The sequence below is a fragment of the Lynx canadensis genome, chromosome C2, assembly GCF_007474595.2.
Source record: "Lynx canadensis isolate LIC74 chromosome C2, mLynCan4.pri.v2, whole genome shotgun sequence".
In the NCBI taxonomy this organism is placed as follows: Eukaryota; Metazoa; Chordata; class Mammalia; order Carnivora; family Felidae; genus Lynx; species Lynx canadensis.
In genome coordinates, this window is record NC_044311.2 from 45380706 (window position 1) to 45391077 (window position 10372).

Below are 10372 nucleotides of genomic sequence, written 5' to 3' on the forward strand. Positions count from 1 at the left end.
GGTAGAGTATCTGACTCTTGATCTCAGGGTCCTGAGTTCAAACCCTACAGTGGGTGTGGAGCCTACTTAAAAAGTATATATTTTGAGCTGAGGGCAATTGAGAAGAAGGTACAAGAAAACCTCTCTGCCCTCTGCCTATTTGCGTAGAAAGAGGACATAAATTTGTAAAAATTTGTAAAGGTGTCCCTTCTACCAGGAAGGAGAAAAGTTAATCACCAGAGACAACTCTAGATCCTTAACATCCCAGAGACCACACCAGAGGAACCTACTTAGCAAACCTTACTAACTAGCCCTATCTGCCATTAGTTCCCCTATACCCTTACCTTCCCACATGTGCCACCCTAGAAACTCAAAGCTTTTTCTTTGTCTTGTCACATCTTTAAAAATTTATTTTTCTTTGTGACACCTGGGTAGCTCAGTTGGTTAAGCCTCTGACTCTTGGTTTTGGCTCAGGTCACGATCTCACAGTTTGTGAGTTTGAGCCCCCCCCCCCCCCCCCCCACCATCGTGTTCTGCGCTAACAGCGCAGAACCTGCTTGGGATTCTCTGTCTGCTTCTCTCTCTGCCCCTCCCCTGCTCTCTCTCTTTTTCTCAAAATAAATAACATTAAAAAAATGTATTTTTCTTTGTTTTTAGAGGATGTCATATAAGCTCAAGTTCTAACCACTGTTTTGAGTTACTCGCTGCTGAGTACCCCTGTATGTATGCACAACGCACGTTCATAAACTTCTCTGTGTTTTTCTCTGGTTAATCTGTCTTTTCTCAGATTTACTTGTAGAATCTATCCAGAGATCCTAGGAATATGGAGGGAAAAGTTATATTTCTCCTCCCCTACACTTTTCTTATTTTACACGACCTTCTTTTAGCTCACTTTGACATTTTGCTTAGCTTATATTTATCTCGTTTTCTCTCATTGCTTTTACGTTTGTTTTCCCCCGTTTTTTTTCTTAATTGTTCTTTTTAATGTTTATTCATTTTTTTTTCTTTTACAGCCCTTATCACACCTGCTACCCCAGCGGGGTTACCAAGACTGCCCCCCTCCACTCACCAGTGCCCTGGTTTAGAGGGTTGCATATGGGGTTCTAGGTGGCCTACTGCAGTGTCTCCTTGGCAGGACAAAGCCAGGTGTGGCCCTCTGGTGTCCATTCCCCACCCCCTCCAAGCCCAGCTCCTGCTCTGCTGTCTCAAGGGTCCTTAGAACAGGGTGTGTGGGCGCAGGGCCTGGAAGCAGCCAGGAGTTCATGAACTTGCCCAAAGACTTGCAGAAACCCCTCTCCAGACAGACCTACAGAATGATCACTTTCAAGAGGGAGACCCTCTCCTGGTCGATCCCACTGGGCCAAAGGCCGGCCACATGCTCATCTCCATGCACACCTCATGTAACCCTCACGACAAGTGTCATTTTATAGACAAAGAACCCAAAAACCAAAGTGGTTAGTACCGTGCTCGGCATTCCCAGCTAGAAGCCCAAAGGTAGGTCTGCCTGCCGCGTGCACGTAAAAACTGCCTCCCGGGCAGCTGTAAAGCATGTTCGGCTACAAACCACTGAGTGCTCACTGTTCTGAGCACTGAGCGTGGAAACGGCCGCTTCCTCTTAGCCCCAGTGTCACAGGTGCAGGAGAGCAGCTGCATCTGAGGAGCCGGCAGGTCCAGCATCAGCAGGGCAGCCGTTCCTGCCCGTCCAGCCCCCAATATCTATTCATTTTTGAGAGACAGAGCTCAAGCAGGGGTGGGGCAGAGAGCGAGGGAGACACAGAATCCGAAGCAGGCCCCAGTCTCTGAGCTGTCAGCACAGAGCCCCATGCGGGGCTCGAACCCACAAACTTGGAGATCATGACCTGAGCCAAAGTCTAACACTTAATTGACTGAGCCCCCCAGGTGCCCCACATTCCCCCTCTGTTTTATCACAATTTTTTCTTTTTATGATTTTTTTTATAACTATCTTTTTATGATTTTTAACCATCTTTTACATTTCTTTAATTTACTTCTTAAAATTTTTTTATTGTCAAGTTCCAGCTCTCTTGGCTTACTCAGTGGTGAGCAGGGAGGGGTAGCACTAAGGCATCCTGACCCTGAACAATACTTGAATTCCTCCTGGCGGCGTTAACATTTTCTCCATCAGCCTCATTTAGACTTTGAGAATCCAGAAAACACGAATTCCTTCCCGACTGCAATAGTGAAGGTTGTTATAAATGCATGTCAAATTCTGGAATGGAGTTTCTTTCTCAGGTCAAGCATCCCTCTATCCCTTTATGTGGAATTAACTTATTTAGAAGCAGTTTGCAGTCACAGGTGGGAACTCAAGTCAGAAGTAAGCACACAAAAGAAAGAAGTGGCTGGGTGGGGGTGGGGGTGGGGGGCGGCTATGGAACTAGCCAGCTCACGCCAGCAAGAAAAGAGCTGGTAGGTTACACCTTGGCCCAGGGCACATTCCAGCAATATCTGCAGACATCAGCCCCATGGCCCTGTGACCAGCTCCAGGCCCCATGGGACAGTGTATCTGGAGTTGCTAGCCATTTTCTGCTCAGATATGGGGCGGCCCAGGGCCTGGGCCCGTCCAGCTTGTGGTTAAAGGAGCCAGCAGAGGATGAGACATTTACCTCCTCCCTGCTCAGAGAGCAGCGTGTTTCCAGGAGGTGATTCTGGTCTGCTCTTTCCTGCCTTGTCATGGGCAGTGGCTACCTGGTACATGACAAGAAGGGGATGTGGCTGCTTGCGAGTCAGACTTTGTAAGTAGCAGGAACGCCTGTATGTAAGAAGCTGATTTCTTACAGGGACTTAACAAAACTGAAAGTAGGGAGAAACATTCTTCCTTGGGAATGTGCTACTTTTGTTGAAGACTCTTTGGAAAGATTTTTCTGCTCTCTGTAATCTTTATTTATTTAAAAAAAAATTTTTTTAATGTGTATTTATTCTTGAGAGAGAGAGACAGAGACAGAGTGTGAGTGGGGGAGGGTCAGAGAGAGAGGCAGACACAGAATCCGAAGCAGGCTCCAGGCTCTGAGCTGTCAGCCTGACGCGGGGCTCGAACTCACAAACTGCGAGATCGTGACCTGAGCCGAAGTTGGACGCTTAACTGACTGAGCCACCCAGGTGCCCCATCTGTTCTCTGTAATCTTGACTGACATTAATTGGCACCCTCCAACTTGGTCAGTCAACAACTTCTCCCCTCTTGTTTGCCATTGACAACAGACATTTTTGCTATCTTTTACTTTTGTGGAAGAAGGAATGTTGGCCAAAAGACTAGCTTATTATACAGCTTTTTATGCCCAATATTTAAAAAATATGATGCGACCAAATTAAATGCAAAACCTTACTGTGCCTCTTGGTCTCCACATTTGCCTGCCTAAGGATGGCTAAGTCTCAGGTGCTCTGTGCTTGTCCCCGCTAATGGAAACTTGGTGGGACTCCCTTTGTCTTTGTCTTTAAGAAATCTGACACATATTGTAAATACCTCAGGCCACGGTGAACTAAACAGAAAGGAACTCTGGAAGCACCACGGGGTTGCTGGCTGCCTGCCACCACAATCTGATTTCTCTCTCAGGGATTCACTTGGGCCTCATTTAAAGCCAGTCAGCTTCCATTCCTTCTGTTGTCACCGCTGTTGGCTTTATAAACCTAGATAGATGTGTTTGATGCAGTGGCTCTTGGTCATTTAGGGAGTAATGCACTTTTTGAGGATTTGATGAAAACTGGCCTTTCCCCAGAGAAGTTCACGAAATGTATGACTGCTCCACATGTTGCCTATGGTTTCAGGCCCTTCCCTGATCCTTGAAGCACAGTCTGTGACCTCAGGTTAAGAATCATTAATAAAGATTGAGGCTATGGCATGATGTTAATTTTCTTGGGTATTCTGTTGGTTCAGGGTTAACCAGAGAGACAGAAGAGGAGGGATATATATTAAGACATTTATGGCACGGAATTGGCTTATATAATTGTCAGGGCTAGCAAGGCAATTGCTGTAGACTGAATGTTCGTCTCCCTTAAGATTCATACATTGAAACCTCGAAGGTGATGGTGTTTGGAGGTGGGGCCTTGAGAGGTGATTAGGTCATGACAGTGATATCCTCATGAATGGGAGCAGAGCCTCCAGAGAGGGCCCTTGTTTCTCTGCCGTGTGGGGACATGGCAACAAGATGGCTGTCTATGAACCAGAAAGCGGGCTCTCGCAGCCCCAAATCTACTGGTGCCTTGATCTCGGACCTCCCAGCCTCCGGAACTGTGAGAAATAAATGTCTTTTATTTAAGCCACCCGTTACATGGTATTTTTGTTATGGCAGCCCAAAAAGACAAAGACAGCAAGGCTAGAATCTGCATACCAGGCTGTCAGGAAGGGCAGGCTGGAACTCTTGGGCACGGGGTGAAGACTTCTGCAGGTGGGATTCCTTCTTCCAAGAAAGCCCTAGCTCTGTTCCTACCAGCTTTCAACTGGTTAAACCGAGCCCACCAGATTAGCAAGGATATAAGGCTCTCCCTTCCTTAAAGTCAACTGACCATGGATTTTAGTCATATCTGTAAATTATCTTCATAGTAGCACCCAGGTCAGTATTTGATTGAATTACCCGGGGCTACAGCCTAGCCAAGCTGACACATAGAAGTGCCCATCCCAAGTACGATGGTATTATGGTTATGTAGAAAGACATCTTTGCTCTTAGAAGATACATGTTGAAATATTTACGGTGAGGGATCGTGCTGTGTGTAACTTAGGTCCACTTAGCTTACAAGATATACATTAAGAAAGAGCAAATATGGCAAAAAGTTCCTAATTGTGCAGTGTAGATGGAGATACGGTATATGAGAGTTCACTGCATCATTTTTTCAATTTTTCTGTATATTTGGAAGTTTTCATAATGAGATTTGTGAACTAAAGTAGCCCCCCTCTCCTGCCTGGCACCATGATTAGTGGAGCACAGCATATACTCAATAATTGTTGCATGAATTACATTGAGCAAAGGGCAGCGTTTCACTCACAGCCAAAGAAGTCAGCAAGATAATGTGGCCAGGGTTGTAATAATAAGAGCCCTTCTCCTGCACATCCTGTGTTCTTGTTCACATAATTCCACTGATAATTAACTAGTAGTTAAGGCATTTCTTGAGGTGAGTGGAGGCTGTATGATTCAGCAAAGGGAATGCTAAAATAGGAGCCAGGAGTTCCTTCTGAGTTATAACTACAGGCTGTGAGGCTTTGGAGAAATTGCTTACCTACTCTGAACGTGTTTCCTCCTCTGAAAATGGGGATGATTATCCCCGCTTTTTTCAGGATTGTTCTGAGGAAGAAATTCAATAAGAACTCTAAAAATGACCTGTAAACAGCTGATGTGCAGAGCTGTCCTACCACTCACTATCGCATACAGAGTCTAGACCCACATCCTTTCACATGTAACATCTGTGACTTAGGAAATATCTTAGACTCGATGGCACATCATAGTTTGATTGGCAGCGCTTTTTTCTTTCCTACTGGTACTTAAAATAATAGTGGCATCTTAGATTTGATGAAATACTGTGGCTAAGTGGTCTTGGTCAATGACTTAAACCCTTTAAACCTTATCTTTTTCCTCTGCTTTGGGGATAAGAGTATTTTCAATGGTTGTTATGATTAAATAAGATTATGCAAAGCACTTAGTTAGCATTTAATAAATAGCAGTGATGGGGCGCCTGGGCAGCTCAGTGGGTTAAGCGTCTGACTTCAGCTCAGGTCATGATCTCACGGGTCCGTGAGTTCGAGCCCCACGTAGGGCTCTGTGCTGACAGCTCAGAGCCTGGAGCCTGCTTCAGATTCTGTGTCTCCTTCTCTCTCTGCCCCTCCCCTGCTCATGTTCTGTCTCTCTCTCTCTCAAAAAGTAAAATAAAAATATTTTAAAAATTTTTTAAAAATAGCAGTGCAAAGTAGTATTATTGTGCAAATATAAGTTAACATCACTTGCTGTAGAACTTACACAGTCTCTGAAGATCCTGCCTGTAAATTCCACCTTTGCCACCCCATTCTTAAAGGAGAAAATAAATACAACCCTACCAAGTTTACTTTGGAAAAAGTGACCCCAAACTCAAGGCGATTGCTTTAAGTATTGGAGCTAGAGAAATAGATCTGAATGCAGGGTGTCAGGGCAGTGACCTCTTTTTGTACTTTTGGTTCCTACTGTCTGGATGCTGGCACTATGTTCACAGTCACACTTCTGGGGACTCTCTTAGGCGCTCGTTGGCTGGAGCCTGGGGTAGCGCCATCTCTGTGCACACAGAAGTTGTGAGAATGTTGAGGTCAGCCCTACCTGGGGTGAACTGTGCCACAGGCTTCCCTCAATAAACCTCCCAGGGGCTTCTCCAGCACTGCTGTAGCCAAGCTCTGAGGCCTCTGGGGTCCCGGAACCCGGGTTGGTAAACACATTACCTGCAGTAGAGGCTTTTATTTTTGTTGACCTGCAGGGAGAGGATTTAATTTGCATGATCCCTCCTGCGGTGGGAAGTGTGTGAACCCTGCCAGGCGGCGTTAAGTGCTCGCAACCAGAAGGCACAAATCAAATCCTGCTGCAAACACTCCAGCCTTACCTTCTCAGCCAGTGCCCCTGCACACAGTTTGGGGAGCAGAGAAAGGGAAGAAAAGCATCTGGCAGGAAAGCAAATCTTGAAGAAAGTTGTCCTGGGCGGCTGTCAAGAACCATTCACCTGTAGGAGTGGCGTCTTCCTTTCTTTGTAAACATCCGGGAAGATGGTGGCAACGGAACGCTTGGAAAGGAGTCTAGGGTGCCAGGTTTTCTTCTTCTTTTTTTTTTTTTAACATATGAAATTTATTGTCAAATTGGTTTCCATACAACACCCAGTGCTCATCCCAAAAGGTGCCCTCCTCAATACCCATCAGGTTTTCTTCTTAATTAGTCCTTCCCTGGTCCTCTCCGTCACTTGACTTTCTACTACCCTGTCCTACCCCCCACCCCCACCCCTTCTCTTTCCTATTTCCTCTCTCAGCAACTACATGGTTCCGACTCCTGCTAGTTTTTAGGTCTTTCTATTTGTTACCCTTCTAGCATTCTCTCTAAGATTTTAAAACCCTTCTGAAATAACTTCATTTATAAAAAAAGTTGCAAAAAATTATACAAAAAGATTCTTGTATACCCTTCACACAGATCCTCCAAACAGTAGCATCTTTTTATTTATTTATTTTTAAAAAATTTTTAATGTTTATTTATCTTTGAGAGAGAGCAAGAGAGAGCGAGCATGAGTGGGGGAGGGGCAGAGAGCGAGGGAGACAGAATCGGAAGCAGGCTCCAGGCTCTGAGCTGTCAGCACAGAGCCTGACACGGGGCTTGAACTCCTGAACCACAAGGTCATGACCTGAGCCAAAGTCAGACACTTAACCGACTGAGCCACCCAGGCGCCCCAAAGAGTAATATCTTAATAACCAAATGTTTTAGAAGATAAAACAAAACAAAACAAAACTGATAGACAAGCATTCATCAGGCCCCAAATTAAAATAATCTACAATGAGGAGGCTCATTCCCATGCTGTCCTTATCCATACTGTCCTCATCATCCCTTCTTTGGCAGGCAGCTATAAACGCTGCTTGGGTAGTGTTTCAGTGTTTGTTAGGCAAATATTCGCAAATACGCACCTTTCCCCTTTCTTACACAAAAGGCAACACTGTATACAGCTGGCTTCTCTCGCCTAACATTATGTCCCAGAGATGTTTCTTTCCATCTCGGCATTAACATCCTCACTCTGTTCATCAGCTCTGTAATTTTCCACTATGTGGATGTCTTGGTTTGTTCAGGCTGCTATAACAAAATATCACAGACTGAATAGCTTTTAAACAGCAGACATTTATTTCTCACGATTCTGGAGGCTGAGGGCCCAAGATCAGGGTGCTGGCACAGTCAGGTGGCAGCCTGCTTCCAGGTCATGGGCTCCTCTTTGTATCCCACAGGGTGAAAGGGGAAGGGAGGTCTCTCAGCTTCTTTTATGAGGGCACCAATCCCATTCACCAGGACTCATACCAGGCATTGGGATTTCAAAATATGAATTTGGGGGGATACATTGAGACCCTGGTGGTGGATGCACCTCAACTGATATGATAGACTCTACTGTTTGGCAATTTTGTTATTACTTGCAGTCGAATATATCCTATGTGATACACCGGTCAATGAAGGATAGAGGGTGAAGGAGAAGCCCAAGCTAACTGCGATTAGTGGCAGAATCAGTTTCACTGAGCACATGCTCTGAATGGCTTTGGGTGATCTGGATTTGTTTTTTTTATTTTTATTTTTTGATATTTCTTTTTGAGAGAGAGAGAGAGAGATAGAGTGAGTACAAGTAGCGGGGCGGGGGGGTGGGTAGAGAGAGAGGAAAACACAGAATCGGAAGCAGGCTCCAGGCTCTGAGCTGTCAGCACAGAGCCCAACTCGGGGCTCAAACCCACAAACCATGAGATCATGACCTGAGCCGAAGTCGGATGTTCAACCGACTGAGCCACCCAGGCCCCCAGGATATTAATTTCTGGATTTAATTGCTGTGGGCTGGATGTGAGCTGAAGCAAGGTACCAGAAGCACAAAAGGAAACCAGGCCTTATTGTTGATCCTTTAGAATCTGATTACAAAGGAATGAGTTAACATGTTGCATTCTAACAGATACTTTAACATTTTCTCATAAAGAAGAGTTCTAAAGTGGCTCTGTGGGTTAAGCATCTGACTTCCTCTCAGGCGGTGATCTCACGGTTCATGAGTTCAAGTCTGGAGTAGGGTGAGTTCTGCCTCTCTCTCTCTCTCTCTCTCTCTCTCTGCCTCTTGCTCACTTGTGCCCACTCTCTCTCTGTCTCAAAAAAGAAAAAAGAATTCTAAATTCCTATAAAGGGCACCCAGACATAGAATGAGTGGAGTGGGCTCTAATGAGGGGAGTGGGCTCTAATTCTGTAGAACAACAGATTACTCAGAGAAAAGTGCTGTGGCCCCCTCCTGCTTCAGGGAGTTACAAGATACTGAGTGGGGCTTTCCCTTGGCCTGGGAATTGGTGGCCAGGACCAAAGCTGAACACAAAGGAGCCCCCTTTTCTCTTCTGCAGAGAAAGATGCCCAGGAACTTCTAAAATCCAGCTAACCCTCACCATCACTCCAGTGCCCCTCCCCATTGGCCACAGACAGTTGGGGGGGGGGGGCAGTGGAGACCGCTGAGTGTTGGAGTTGTGAGCCATCAGCGTGTGGGGGTGGGAGCGTGTTGTAGCTGTTCCTACTATACTGCACTGTCAAGTGAATGGATCCCAAGGGGGTCACTTGTAAAGATGGGGATCCTGCAGGAAGGGTGGATGGTCATGGTATTAGTTTTTCATTACTGCTATAACAAATTACTACAAATTTCGTAGCTTAAAACAACAGAAGCATATTTTTACAGCTTTGAGAGTCTGAAGTTATCTCCTTAAGCTAAAATCAAGATGTTGGCCGGACTACATTTCTTCTTACCTTGGTTCCCTCTGGTTCCATCATCACATGGCCTTCTCCTAATCTGACCTTCGCCTTGGGACCAATGTGATTACATTGGGTTTACCTGGATAATCCAGGATAATCTAGCTCAAGATGCTTAATTTAACGACCTCTGCAAAGTCTCTTTCCCTGTGTAAAGTAACATATTCACAGCTTCCATGGGTCAGGACATAGACATCTGAGGAGTCATTGTTCAGCCAATCACTATCTGAGGTCCTTGATTAGACATCAACTTTGGCAGTGGACTTGTCGAGCTGCCCTCTGCCTACCCGATCTGAGCAAAAGAGAATTGGAGAGGGATGGTGGGACTGCAGGGGGGGTGGGGGGTGGGGGGAGGGGATGGACAGATGTCACTGACTGGCTAGAGGAGGATGTGAGAGTTCCCAGGGTGTCCAGAGAGCTGCCCACCAGGTGAGGGGGACCCCAGAAGCAAGAGGCTCTGGGCAGGGCTGCCAGGGGCAGGAGCTGAGGGATTGGATGAAGCGAGTCAGGAGCCGGACCTCCTACCAGGGAAGGCCACGTGGGCACTGGAGGGAGAGCAAGCCACCACCTCTCCCCACACCAGACCCTGCAGTCACAGCCTGATTAGTTGGGAAGGGAAAAGGTCAGTTATCTGGAAGGGAAAAGCTTTGCCTCAAACACAAGATGGGGAGGTATAGGCCACATGGGCTTTTTAATAACCTCAGATAACTAGAAAGCCAGCCCCACCCAGAATGTCGCGCTACCCAGTGAGGAAAGAAGAGTTAACATTTGGCAGTTGGGGTTGAGTGATGAAAACCCCGCAACGATTTCGTGTTTGTGTCACCAGCGAGGGCAGGCTCCTCAGTACGCTAGTCGGGTTTCTTCGTGGCGGGGCCGGGACTCCACTGAGGGAATAAAGAATGGTAAAAATACTAAGTCACAGCAACCAG

General features: G+C 46.2%; 1 non-coding gene across 1 annotated transcript; it reads right to left on the reverse strand.

Moving 5' to 3' along the window:
* Positions 1-1525: 1525 nt before the first annotated feature.
* LOC115524372 lies at positions 1526-1659 on the reverse strand. The gene has a single exon (XR_003972074.1). It is a non-coding gene; the product is annotated as a small nucleolar RNA SNORA43 (small nucleolar RNA).
* Between the last annotated feature and the right edge of the window lie 8713 nt (positions 1660-10372).